The 14,684-nt window shown below is 51.1% G+C and overlaps 1 protein-coding gene across 1 annotated transcript in view; it reads right to left on the bottom strand.

Moving 5' to 3' along the window:
- Positions 1-13,015, bottom strand: part of LOC144162984 (uncharacterized) — a 38,288-nt gene extending 25,273 nt beyond the window's left edge. The window contains exon 1 of the mRNA XM_077693746.1: positions 12,840-13,015. The gene's annotated coding sequence lies outside the window, so the exon portion shown is untranslated. The remainder of the gene's footprint in view (positions 1-12,839) is intronic.
- Positions 13,016-14,684: the final 1,669 nt, after the last annotated feature.

Below are 14,684 nucleotides of genomic sequence, written 5' to 3'. Positions count from 1 at the left end.
ACGACAATGATTGCGCATTAACTCTGCTCCCTTTACCACCATTACTGACACGCAAGTGTCGTGGAAGCACTGTGCGTGTGCGTGACTTGTGAGATCTTCTGCCAGCGAATCTTTTTGGCCTTTCGGAGCGGTGCCGCGGGTTCGGGATTCCTCGGCGCCGTATTCAGATCGGCTCCCGCGCTGTCTCGCGCCAAATGAACGACAGCCAGCTCAGACAAGCGTACAATCAGCGCGTACAAGCCTCAATTAGTGGGGAAAATGCGGTCAGCCGTGAGGGGGAAAAGAAGGGCGTTCGATCTGCGTTTGTGATCACTGCTTCGCCGTCGTCGCTTGGTCATTAGAAAAACTAGCCACGGGGGCCGCCTGTCGAGAGGCTGCACAACAGGACCGGAGAAGGCGAGCGCCGCAGGAGGCGTCGGAAAATACGAGTATTAATGGTCGTCGGTCCAACAAAACACCGCGTTCCTTAAGCTGACGTGGCCAGTGTCCTCGGGACAGCGCAGGACAGGAGCGGTTGGGGATAAATGGGATTGGCTTTCGTCCTGCAGTGGATTTGATTTGGATGATGATGATGATGATGATGATGATGATGATGATGACGACGACGATGATGATGAACAACTTGTCGCGGAGACCTTACTGTTCTCAAGAGGTCCCAGTATATAGCTGTATACATTCTCTGCAATTGTTGTTTATTTTATTTATTTTTATTTATGACATACTGCAGACCCCACAAGGGGTGCAAGCAGGAGGGGCAGAATCACTGCAGTTTAACACACTGACAACATAGGGTAAAACTATAGCAACAGAGGAAAAAGAAAAAGAACACACACACACAAAGAGACATCCCTTCAACTTTCCAAATGATCGATTGCATCTATGCAGCTGATAACAAATATGGGCAGATCATTCCACTCAGATATGGTGCGCGGAAAGAAAGAAAATTTGAACACGTTTGTCCTGGCACTGTAGGGGGTTAGTGATGCGCTGTGTCGATGCCGTGTACGTCGAGCTGTCAATGGTTGAATATACTGGTCAGGGTTAATTCCAAGTTTGTTGGTCTTGAGCTGGTGAAGAAAATTTAGTCTCTCTATTTTACGAGGTGCTTTCAAGGTTTGGATGCCATGTTCTCTCATCAGATTAGTGGGAAAGTCAGTCGTGCGATATTTCGAGTAGATAAATCGAACAGCCTTGCGCTGTATCATTTCAAGAGCCTGAATGTTTTTATTTTGGTTGTCCTGAAGACAACCGGACTATTTCCGCGAGCGGCCAAGTTTGAATCCTTATAAGGGCTTTCGCCATTACAAGGATGAACAAACTACACATTATTGCAAGCTAAACAAACGTGAAATGTTGCTTCAAGGGATGTACAGCCTTTGTCAAAACTTTGTGGGCCAATCCTAAGCCTTCTCGACCGCAACAAATTCAAATAATCGGCTTTACGTTTAAAGACGACAAAAATATTTTAAGGCAGTATGAAAGAAAGGTGTTTTCTCTACCTTTCCGGCTTAAAAAGTTTCAGCCTCGCTCGGGACGTGAGCTTGTACGTTGAATTTTTTGCAGCCTGCGCGTTTCCGGCTTGGCGCACAAAATATTGACAAATACTAGATCTACTGCAGCGGGGCTTCAGGTTGTGATGGCCGCCTGCTGTGGTGACACCTATAGCTGAAGGACTGAGGCGCTACGCATTACTGGTTCGTTCCGAGACCGCAGGTGTCCTATCTTTGATGGAAGTGGAGTGTGAGTATCGTTTAGTGTAAGTATAAATGGGTCCACGTCCTATATAATCGCTGGCACGAAATTCAACCTTTGAATATTTTACCGGAGCAAAGGGCAATAAAGCATTAGCTAACACTCACGCTGGAAGCCAAGTGGCCCTGAAAAGTGCTTATACGAGATTGCCACTGAGCTTTGCCAGGATAGCGAGCAAGGGGACATTGACGACATACGGGCGCTTGGGCGGATAAGTGGACCAAACAAAGCGTGCGCGTGTACGCTCGACTCTAGCTGTTCACACACATGTGTCAAAGCCGCTATTCTTGTTCCCACCGAACGTGGGCCGTCTCGTCTAGTTCTCTGTGTCTTAAGCGGCGAAGGTCTCTTAAGCTGCACTAAAGCAGCAAAGGCTTACCGTCACCAATTCACCGCGAGTTCGAGTCGGTAGACGGTAAAGTCCTGCTGTTTATTTTAAGACAAAAAAAAAATCGGAGGTGGAGGAGGGGGGTGGGGGTTGTTATTACTACATAACGGACAACGGCTCGACGAGAGAAAAAGCGGAACGGAAAGACAGCCAGCAGACCTTGTTGTTGAGGTGGCGTTGACGTGTACGCGTTGCGTTCCGGATCACATGCATCACCGGCTAAGCGCGCCGACAGAACGCTCCGGCGACGACGACGACGACGACACTTCCTCGTGTCTCGTCAAGCCCCCGAAAAAGAAAACCAGTAATGGGCGAGAGAGAATCCCGTCGTGTTTTCCCATGCACTCGAGAAGCTGTTTGGCAGGGCCAGGGCGCCCATCAATCTTTGTTGAAGACTCGCCGGGAATCGCAATACCGGTGGCCCGTGCAAGCGGGCAGCCGAAGCTATACCTGGCTCCTGTATCGGTTGTGATCGGTGCAGAAGCAGGAAGCAGGCGACCTAAACGACGAGCCGTTAACCGCCTTTGTCGAACGGACGGAAAAAAAAACCCGAGTAAGCGATGGCGGGAGCCCAGGTCCTGTCGAAGTGGGGTTTAGTGTTGCGTGGAATGGTTGTTACCGGTATACGTATAGGCGGTATTCACTGAAAAGTTAAGCTGTCAATTTCTTCGCTTGACAACACTGGAAACGGCCACGGACATGGCGCGGCTTGTGCCACTGCGGCCGCACGCCGAAGAAAAAAATAACAACGGCGTGCTTTGTCTGCTCCGTTTCAACCCAATTCTCAACGGTGGTGTCAACAGAGTTGTTATTAATCGCACTCACATTGGACTCGAGGCGTTACTTTGCGGTCGGCGGGCTAGAGCTTGGAATGTCCAACCCATATCATGCGCTTAGCACGGACAAGTGCCGCCATCCCGCGGAGCCCGACGTAACCAGTGACAGCGTACTCACATGGTTGCCTGCATGCGTACCTCGCTATTGAATACAAGCTATACTGTGCGGTGCCAAAGCGAAAGAGGTGGATGACCGAAGACGGCGAAAGATGTCGCAGACAACCATGGCCTGAAACTATTCTTCGTTCGAAAAAAAAAAAAAAAGAAGCCATGATTCGTGGGGAAGTGTGCGAATTATGGCTGAAATACGCTGTCTATAGCCGAGACAGAATCTTATTTGCGTAGTGCAGCGACCTGATTATTAACCACCTGTTCGTATTGGAAGTCTCAGTTTTCAGGGGGGATGTGCTGGCGCTATTGGGACTTTGTGTTTTTTCTTGTCACTACGAGTCGACGCACATGCTGGAGCAGTCTAATTTGACTATTAGGTTGTTCTTTTTTTTCTTTTACGAAATGCTGCGCAGACTCTTTTCCTTTTTTTTTACCACGGATTTTTTTTTTATTACGTTTATGATCCGTTTAGCGCAGCAAGCCAGATCACCATCATATCGCAATGTCTTGCGCACGACAGTGCGGAGTGCAGCAGGGGTGGCTTCTGGAGATCGCGTTCGTACAGTGTTTTTTGCGCAACGGCTTGTTGAGATTGCTTAAAAATGCGTGGTGTAGCAGGTAACGGCTGGATAAAATTTAGTCATAGCAATGCTATAGTTTAGTCCTAGAGGCTCAGGTAGCCTTTCAGCAATAGTTTTAGGCGTTAAGTTCGCGCTATGGACACTTTGCCTCCTGTGACCAGTATAATGCTATCTCCTTTGATCAGTAAAAGGAAAAATATTTTTCCCGTTACTCGATTTTTTTTTACTTTGCTGTTTAATTCGTCGTTCACTGTTGACCATTGTAAACAAACAAAGAAACAGTCTCTTGTGTCAGCATATCGTAGAAAAACCCTAGCCAACATCACGCAGAACCGCACACGCGTTGTATCTGGTTGCTTCACGACGTAACGTTCCAGAGTTGGTTCCTTCGTGGGAACCAAGGAAGAGTTTTATACAGCCTCCTAGGTGGGAACCAACTCAGGTTTCTTTACGGGGCAGCAACCTACGACGAGGGATTACACAAAACTTCGAAAGCGTTCTACAAAGTTTTTCCAAGCGTTCGCCACGATTCTGAACGGACATGGATACTTAAAATGGAATAGTTGGGATGTTTACACGACACGCTTTCACTCTCAAGCTGAAGCAAGCTTAAGAACCGGTCTTCTCGTTTAACATTGCCGTTGCTGTCACGTGTGCCACGATGTACGAGGAGGCACTTTTGGGGGTGTTCGGCGGTCACGAACGGCGCTGCGCACGTAGCGACAACTCCCTTTCCAGCCAAACGGGCCCGAAATTCCGGAACCTGCACGGTCACTTTCGGCGCCGCTCACGATCAGGAAAAGTCCGGTTTCCACCCTGATAGAGGCCGGCTACATCCTTCCGCGATGGGAAACGGCCCTCGTCACCGGACTGGCTTTCTTTCCAGAGTCGTGCCGTCCGTCCGAGGCGTGAAGTCGAGTTAATAGGCGTCGAAAAATGGACCGCTCGTTTAGGTCGAAACTAGGCCACTGTTGTCGCGAGCGCGCGGGCGACTCCAAGTGGCAGTTCTTTGCGCAACCGCTTTTCACTGTAGACCAGCTGCGCCGGCCGATGGTTTTGTTATGCGCCGACTGCCAGATCGTAATCTGCCCTCGGCTGGCCCGACTGCCCTTGAGGTGCGGGATTGATCGAGTGGGTCTCGGCGGAGAAGAGGTGTTAGCATTGACACTGTTGTACTGCCCACAGCGACTAACTCCTCACGTTAGGAAAAATGAACAGTGGCTTAGCTAGAATAGACGTATGCCAGGATAGACGTAGCGTGATCTAAGGTTCAGCAATCCAATCCAATCCAATCCAATCCAATCCGATCCAATCAAATCCAGTCCAGTCCAGTCACTGCTCCACGCGCATGCGCAGCACGGCTCTCCAGGAGCCACGCGAAACGGCTATCAAGTGGCTCCGACGCAGCGTCAGACTTGGATACTGCGCAACGGAGGCGCACAGCTGGGCACGCGCCGGCGCCAGTGCGTCTGCCGCGGCCATGACGTCACTCCTCTGGAATACGCAGACCGGCGAATGTGCAGACCCAATTCTCCACACACGCGTACTCAAATTGGATCGGATTTCCAATCCAAATCCAATCCAATCCAATGCTCCTCGCGCTTGCGCAGTACGGCCCTTCAGGGCCCACGCGAAACTGTTCAGCCTCGGCCAGTGTAGCTTACGCTACAAAAACGCGTTAGCGAAGGTGTGCTCTATAGGGTTATTTCGACGGCATGCGGTTATGTGGCGTGAATTATGTGGCGCGAGAGGTAGTAACTTTCCGTGAGACTTTCATGGCGAGGCTTAGGCGGAGCGATTTCCGGCACTCTCATGCAAGGCCAAGTTCACCTTCATAAAGCGCGGCCACAAGCTTAGCGCTAGGCATTTTCAACGGGCTTGATTTTCACCGTCTGCGTAAATTATTGCACGCCCAAACTGTGGTCTCGTCAAGTAGCCCTGTCGTTGCTTCGAAACTAAGTCTCGAGTTTCTTTTTTAATGACGTAGTGCTGGTTTATTGGGGAACCCTCACCGTGTGCAGTCAACAATTATCAGGGATATTTCAGGTACGCGAGTTGAGGTATGCTGGTGCCAAGGCCAAAAAAGAGGACAGGCTGGGGCTAGAGTTCTCGAGGCAACAGAGCAACATGGTAACGAAATGAGTCGGGTGCAGAAAAAAAAAAAAAAAAGAAAGCCGGCACTTCCGCAAAGGATAGAAACCTTTGCAGCCGTCTGAAAGGATGGCCGCGCGACACACTCCTCCGGCCCACTTGAACGAACCCATATATTCATTATGCTTTACTCCGCTGCCCCACTACTCCTCATCGGATGCTCCCCGCCGGTTACTGGTTACTCCCGCGTCAGGTGACTCTCTATTCGACAAACATTTACTTGATTTGCTCGACTGGGGCCACAGTTACTTCATTCGCTGTAGCTACCGCAATATAAGGCAAGCAGCTAGCCGACCGCGCACGAATTAATTGCGCATAGACAAACGGTATCATTCGGGTAGAATAAAGGCCCGTTCACACTTGCGACGAAAGCGAGCGAAAGCGACGGGGATTCCGTCGCTTTGTCGCGCGACGATCATTTTTGTGGAATGGTCGGTCAGGACTAATTTTTTTGTCGCCGCACGACAAAGCAACAGAATCCCCGTCGCTTTCGCTCGCTTTCGTCGCGAGTGTGGCCCGCCCTAAGCCACCCGCGAATCGTTCCGTCGGTTTGCTTGGATACCCTGCGCGTGCTCTCGCATTCACATTTGTAACCACCGAGACAAAGAAGGAGTGCCGGGATCTACGTTTTTCAACCAGTCGGATATTGCGCGATTCAGCGTCTGAAAGGGTCAGAAAACGTCACGGGGCAGACTCCACAGTTGGCCTCCTCGATTTGGCAGTCCTGGACGATCCGCGGGCATTCCGAGGACTGCGTTCGGACCGGAAGCCCCATAGGAATACATGGGAAAATCGAGCGCCGGATCGCGTCTCGGGCAGTCCGCGGACGATCCGGGACCGATAATCGAGGAAGCCCAGTATGTCGCATGGCTTCGCAAGGAAGAGGCAAGGGTGTTGCAGCTCCATTGCCCCCCCCTTTTTTTTTTTTTTTTCAAAGCTGACCCGGGTAGTGCGCACACCGGCGATGAAAGACAGCTGAGAACTTCTTGCTTGGACAGTTCGCGAATAGTTGCCATGATTTGAAGCGCAACAAAAAACACGGACGAAGAGGCGAAAGATAGCTCGCCCTGCTCTGTGTTCCGTGCATTGGTTGATTGATTGATTGGCTGATTTACTTCGTACTGGGGCGATGAACTGCGCCATATCACCATATATTCCGGCACATCCACATTCAATACTAACTTTAACTGGAGGTTCAAGCAACCAATTTCGTCCGTAACGCGTGACAGATGTTCGACGTTCCGTCCTCCTCTCTGCTCGACTCAGATTACGAATTCCGCTCGCCGGTGACGGCGCCTGGTGTAAGTTGCGCGCGTAAGCCTGCTGCTTCGGCGAAAAAGGATACACGCGGTGCTAAGGCCCAGTCGGCGCGGGTTACGTGGAAAAGAAAGATCCTTAAGCACGCTGCCCCGTATCCGCTACAAGGAACCCCCCAAAAAGTAAAGAAGAAAGTTGACGAGGGCCGTGCCAGCGGGCGTGTTCCCGAGCAAGCAGCAGCGCACAGCGTCTGCTGGCCGGTTCACTGCGTCTGGGTCAACAGCGCCGCCAGCAGCCGCCCTCTTCTTCCCGCTGGACTAACTCCCTGCGTAGCCCTGGGCGAGCCTTTCTAAATATAAGTGGTGCACGCATGAATCGCTCTGCTGCTGCCGCTGCCACTGCAACAGCGTTCGATCTGCCGCCGCGAAAGAAAACGCCCGCTGCTAAAAGTAGGTGCGTGTGTGTGTGTGGCAGGGGATCGCAGGTAGGGGCGTCAAAGACAGACTCGCGCGTTCGAGGCGATTGCCGGTCGGGTGAGAACGAAGTAGCCGAGCGGATATCCCGATAGGCCGCGTCGTCCGGTTGTAAAGCGTGAACTGCCAATGGGAAGGGGATCTCGTTAGCTGCTCCTGTACTACCCACTGCCTCTCTGCATTCCTCCTTTGGAAATAAAAAGAAACAAAATTAGCACTGGCTTAGCTCGGCTATGCCAGGATATACGTAGCGTGAGCTAAGGTTCAGCTGGTTATTCTTGGGTTTCCTGGTTGTCTAGGATTAACCGATTATCATGCTTACCGCTGCTAAAACGATTTTTAATCCAATACAATCCAATTTGATCTAATCCAATCCAGTCGCGGCGGCGGCGGCGGCTCGGGCGCGCCAGCTGTGCGGCGTGAGACGTCACTGCTCCTCGCGCATGCGCAGCACGGCTCTCCAGGAGCCACGCGAAACGGCTCAACCTCGGTCTGTGTAGCTCACGCTACAATAATAATAAAAAAAGATTAAGCTGGAACTTGTATCTGTGCGAGAAACTAAGAAGGCGCGACAGTGTTTCTTGATGGAAATCATGTGTATGGTTAGGATAGGTGGCTTCTGAGGCGTAGTGCTTCAAACACCGATATCTACTCATTGCTGCTGTCGACAGATGTCGCACCTTTGGCATTTTAGGTAATTGTTCGTTGACGAAGTTTAAAGGGACCCTGAAACACTTTCGATAAGCGCTTTCACTCTTTCCTTCGCGTCTGGAAGCACTGCGAAAGCTATGGTTATCGCCAGCACGGAGCGGCACTGCGTGATTTGCTCGTCGCATCAGATACGCCTTCCATTTCTGCGTTGTTTTTGTGGCTTTATTTTTAAAGTTGCTATCGAAAAGCGTTCATTGCTGCAACTAAAGGAAAGCCGGCCAACAGCCGCTACATGGCCTCAGTGACGTAATTCGGGCCGCCGAAGAACATCAAGACCGGGAAAGAGAGAAAAATCTTTTGAGCGAGTTTCCAAGTTATCTGATGGGCATAGAACAGTACTTTTTGGCTGAGGTACTTTGCGACCCCCTAATCTAAGTACTGGGTGTGTTGGGGGACTACATTCTGCAAGCATTTAGGATTTCAAAAAACGCTGAAAGAAGTGTTGCAGGGTTCCTTTAAATGCCTTAAATTTATCTTATCTGTCAGCACTCACCGTTTCGCGGCTAAACCACAAGTCTGAAGACCGCGGGTGCTAGCCTATTGGAAACATATTCCATGCACTGGAGTATCAAGGGCATCCCGGAAATCTGGGCGGTCTTTGTCATCGGTAATCACTTTGCACAGCTCAGCAGATGTCCTCGAAGCTGGAGGTGTTGTTATTTCGGCGCACGTTAGAGAATATCAACTGTGGCCGTAATTGGTACGCGTTCCACCATGGTTCACTTCATACAGGCACTCAAAAACCAGAATTTTCATTTGAGACTGATCGTGTGCAGGATTTCCTCCGATGCACTCCACTACTGCGCCACTGTTAGCCCGTGGTGTGGCCTCTGATAGTGAAGTTCTTTACCACGCAATAAAGACAGCGGGGCGCTAGTTGTAGACGTGCTTGAAAAACAGTGCGCGAACGAGACAATAGGAAAGGGAAGTTACATAAACGCCGTCATTCCAACACACTCAGTAATGCCTCGTAGAAGCACACTGCGACTCAGTTTTGAATTCCTAGTTGACCCGGCTGGCTTGGCCCTAGCTGCGGGGATGACACGTTTTAATTCAGATTGTTACCGTGTGCACATCACATCGACATCCACTTCGTCATACACATCTGGAATGAGGAAAGTGCAGGGAATTACTTGTTACCATGTATATCATAAACTTTTAAAACGACGTCATGGTGGCCGCCCTCTGTCTTTCTTCAGTGCGCGCACCACCCGCTCATCTTCCGTTCGCCGTTCGTCAATTATATATACAATAGGAAATGAGAATCTTCGTCTCCTTCGTTAGGGCTTCTGGCACAAGCGAAATATTTGCGCTGACACAAATGCTAAACTTGAGCTCGTTCAACCAAATAGAAGCGTCCATTAAAATGAATAATTTAAATCCCAGTTACAACGCAAGCCCAGCCTTGGTACTGTGTCCTCCCTCTGCACCACCTCCTTCACCCAACTCTGATGTTGCTGGCTCATACCACGGCGGGTCAAAATAAGACCGGCCTCGGGCTGCCCAGGCGAAGCGACCGCGGGGCGCGGACGGTCAGGCGCAACTTTCCTGAAGTTTCACATCTCCTCGGGAAAGGCAGCGGTGCGCCTAATAATTGGTCCACCGACTTCCTCATTAGACGGAATCGAGGTAGAGTAAAAAAAAAAAAATTCACACTAAGCGTGTTAACTGCGCGCAACGCGAGGGGATGTGATACTACAGCGCAGTCGCGCGTAATATCTCCCCCTTTATCATCTTACGTGTAAATTTTGCGTCTGGTTTGGTGCTCTGAGAGTGAACATTTATGGGAGATTGTCGGAACCATTGCTGTGCGGTAAACATATGCATACCTTAACGGCGTACGAGGAGCATTGGCTATCATGCTCACGTCACGTTAAGCCTTCCCCCTTAAAATAGTGCTGCCCCAATTATATTTCCCTCTGAGTTATCGCACCCGCCTCTAGCTGCATTACGGCAAGACGCACTGTTGGCCGTACTCCCAGTCTGTCCTCCACTTCATGTACTTCATTAACTCGACTGAAGTAGTGGAGCATGTCGCAATGCTTTTTACATGTGAAAATCGCTTTCAACTTATCTCCTCGACTGGAGGCCCGAGTGGGGGAGGAATTCATAATACCAGGGTGTATATCGTTTTGCGTTTAGACAGCACTGGAATTCACATAAAAACTACGAGTTATTGTGACCTGTTCGCTTTCACTATCACGCAGCTGATCGACTGATGTTCATTCACCGGGTTTTCGGGCCCTACCTGCTATCTTGATGTTCAGGTTCAATATCCCGGGATGACACAACTAAATAATATGGGGGCTCAGAACTCTAAAGGGGGGGGGGGTGGCTTAGTAACTCCAAAAGCGGTTGAGCATACTTACCCAGAAGTCTCAGAGTGTTCTGTAAAGTTATCCAGCCCGTTGGTTTTGAAGGTAGTCAAACCTTGGTGCGCGCAAAATATTTCTTTCATATGCAATACCACTATGCTCCGGAAATGTGCGACGATTGTCCGGAAGTCACGGGTTGAAAACCAAAGCCTTCCTTCGAAGTAGCGCGTTAACCACCGCCACAGCGCCCATTGTTTCTCGTCTGTTTCGTTTTTAAGATAAATTCGCAAAATCAGGTTAGGTTTGTGCAAAGGACAGGCGAGAATTGTCAAATGATCCGAACAGCAATTTGTTGTACTAGGTCTGTTTAACGCACGATAAGACATACACTTTCCTCTGTTCTTTTTGTTCTCAAGGAAATGATTTTAACCAACCAGCGCTCGCGCCCTGGAGTAGCGGATGTAAGGAACTATGCCGGAAAACGAACGCGCCGAAAAGTGCGTTACATAAGCCAAAGTTTCCGGCTGGATTGCACGGGCTAAAGGAGGTTGCGAGAACACGTGCGCACGCCCACTGTATACGGTGGTGAGGCATCAAAAAGAAGACGCCATCGCCGGTCCCTGCACTAGGCCGCTAGGCCGCGTATCTGTCGCGGTATCTGCCGCGAACCCCAGCGCGAGAGCGGCGATCCACACCCGAGGCACGCGGAAGTCTGATCCGCGGTGAAGCCATCGCCCACCGCCCAAGAACTAGCGGAGTACAGCGGAGCCCCCTACGGCGGCTGCCGCCCCACTGCACGATGTCGGTAGCCGATTGTGAAAACGGGAGCAGCCGCGGCGTTCATCCGCCGCTGCGGGGGTGTTTTAGTCATGCCTCGCACACGCCGCGCTTCCTCTGGGCAAAGGTCGTTGTGCGGGGCGTCGAAAGTTGCTTACCGGTCGCTTCACGTATACGTACTGCGCAAGCGTTGACGATAGGATCAAAGCCGGGAACGACTGCGGGACATCATCGGCGGGGGGACTGTTGTGTTTACACATGCCTCTGACGTCACCTTTTGTTCCCTTTGGGTGGACTACGATACTGTTTATCCTCATGGCAATGCAAGTTACGGAAGTTCTCCTGGACCGCGTGACCCGCCGCGGCGGCTCAGTGGCTAAGGCGTTGGGCTGCTGAGCACGAAGACGCGGGTTCGAATCCCGGCCGCAGCGCCCGCTTTTTTGATGGATGCGCAAAGCGAAAAAGCCCGTGTGTTCGAGATTTCGGCGCACGTTAAAGATGCGGTCAGAATTAATCCGAAGCCCTCTGCTGGGGCGCGCCTCATCGTCTGTCTAGCGTCGGCGCGTTAAACCCCACAATAAATCAAGAAATAAGGCAATGCACACCTATTTGCTGCGTTTATACAGCATGGCAGTTCTTTTGCAGTTGTTTGGGGTGTTGGGCCGGCCTCTGAGTAGGTCAGTTTGGATCACGTGTCGCAGGAGTAAAAATGGCGGGATCGACTGCGATTTTGCACTGAAGGACTGCAGTGCAGGAGCTGTCTCGATTGATGTGTTTACATGCAAATGGCCGAAAGAGCGCTCTTCAAAATCTACAGTGGCCTGCCGTGGAAGGGTGTCTCGTATACAAAGGTCGCTTTGTTGTTCTTATCGCTCTCGATAGTACCTGGCGGTTCCACCCGAAAAAAAAAAAAAGGTCTTCCCAATGAATGTTATGCATTCTACTACTTGCATTGTGGGCTGAAGGTTTACTGCCATTAGGACTATGCCGTAAGTGGGGAGCAGAACAGCTTTGTCTTAAAATGCGACTGTATGCCTTGACAAGCGGGGGTATTAACGGTACCAGCTGGGCGCACTCTCAGTGTATCGCAAAGCAATCCGTTGCGAGAACGCCTATATGTTCGAGATTTCGGTGCACGTTAAAGATCCTCCGGTGATCATAATTAATCCGGAAGCCCTCCCCTACGGCGCTCTTCATCGCCTGTGTAGCGTCGGCGCGTTAAACCCCGCAATCAGTCAAATCCATCCGTTGTACGGTGGCGTGCTTTCGTCTCAAATCACCGCCTTCCCACGGCTATCCGGAACAGAAGTGTCCTCGACCTTCCAGCAATCCCAAGCGCATCTCTAGACGGACTGTCGCCATAGCCGGGGCTCGTCCGACGTACACACGAAGTATCTCCAGATGTTCAGAGAGAACGCGACAGCCTCTCGGAACAGGGGCAGCATCTGGGGCGAAGTACCCTCGGGTCACACCGTCACGGCACCTACCGTGTAGTCTCCGGCGGAGAAGATGAGCAGCGAAGATGTACAGTCCTCCGATATCAGATGCGGGGGTCCGTCGTCGGTCGCCCGACAAGCACGCACGCACACTGGTGTTGGGACGGGGAGAAAGCGGTCGTCGGGTGCGGAGCAGTAGAAACGAGTTGAGAAGGGCGCGGAACTATGCCGCGTGCGTCCGGACTTGCGCTTATATACCTCCTCTTTCGTGGCGGGCTGCCCTAGTTTCGCCCTCGCCGCTCCTCGGGTGGCTCCGCTGCCCTTTCGCTTTCGACGCGTCCGCTGGCTGGCCCACATCGGACCTTCTTCGCCGCCGTGCTGGCACGGCTACCGACGCCCTTCCGTTCGCCCCTTGTACATGCATTGCTGGCCCACCGAGGAGATGTCGCGGGGTTTGCTGCGCAGTGCGATGCTCGGAACCCCTTTTCCGTGGTCATTTTCAACTGAGGGATGTGGTCATGTGTCCCAAACGGTCTTCACGCGAGACAAAGGCTCTGATCACGTACCCGCGAAACGTAGGTCTTGACCGGACAGTGTGAGTGACAGAACACATCCGTGCGCATCGACTTCTTCAACATCACCGTTATTTTCGCTATCATTGTCACCATCTTTATCTGGCGTAGCAAGATAGGCATCTTACGTCGGCGGACATCGCTACAATTCATGAAATATCGTTCTCTCTCTGAGCATCCGTTGGGAGGCTTGACTGTCACGATCGTTTGGAGTCGACTTCGTGTCGCCCCTGCCGCACTCCTGTCAGCAGCTTCCGATGAATGTGTGCCCCCCCATTCTATCACTGGCAAGTACTATGACGACTTCACCGGCTCTGATGCTATGATGTTCTCGGCGTAGTTTTTCTGCGCGTACGCAGTTCTACGCTTCCTTTCGGAAGCGCAAGTTGAGCGAGGTAATTTCGTAGTTCTTCCAACGCTGTTGTGGCGCGTCATAAGGGGGCAAAACGGTTTTGTACATCCTTGCTGGCAGCTTTTGATTTGCTTGTGTTATGGATAGCACGTCTACGGGCCTAGCCTGCTTTGGGGGCCTTACTTACTTACTTGAGGGCTTTCCTTACTAACTTGCTAGGTGAGGCTCCCTGGGAAACAAACGGCATTTCCTTCCTAGGCAAGGATTTGGAAACCCTGGTTGAGTACATTTGCTAAAAAAGCTTCTTAATGATTACACAATCACACTATCGGCATTCAGACACTCTAGAGGCGCGGCTGAAGATCTTTGGAAGAAGCCTTCGTCCTGCAGTGGAGACAACAAGGCTTAAGATAAAGATAAAGACTTTCAGCAGCAGCAGAGGTCCTCTCACAGCGACTTCAATGTATACAAGGTATGCCTTGGTGGGAGGCTCCAAGTCTGTCTACATCAGCTGCTTCCTTGGAGCGTGTAGCGTGCACTTCCTGTGCCTCCTCCGTCCCCAATACGGCGAGGGGCGAATCACTTACATGACACACACAGTGAAGCCTACATCACTAAAGAATCATCAGTTCCTCCATGGCTGTTCTGTGGATTTGACTACGGACGTCATGTACATAGCAAGTAGCTGCGGGTCAAACTTGGCCATGCGCTTGCAACAATCTCGAAGATGGGCTAGCCATATACGAAACGCGCACACTGCAACGGCCTCACAATTAGTACTGGAATACGCGTTACGCTTCTTCGAACACTTTCACAATAAGTTGAATTGCTATGTCCGGTGGGCCAATTAAAGCCGAAGTTAGTGGGATTACGAACTAAGTTGTCAGAACTAAGTTGCCCCAGCTCGATTTGAACCTTAACCAACTAGTTGAAATTTTAGCCCTGTTAACGTTTACTTCCTACACTTGGTTT

Source organism: Haemaphysalis longicornis, unplaced genomic scaffold (genome assembly GCF_048455015.1).
Source record: "Haemaphysalis longicornis isolate Haplotype H1 unplaced genomic scaffold, Haemaphysalis longicornis Haplotype H1 scaffold_12, whole genome shotgun sequence".
Classification (NCBI taxonomy): Eukaryota; Metazoa; Arthropoda; class Arachnida; order Ixodida; family Ixodidae; genus Haemaphysalis; species Haemaphysalis longicornis.
Note: the sequence above shows the minus strand (reverse complement) of the source record. Positions and strands in the feature narration are given on the sequence as shown.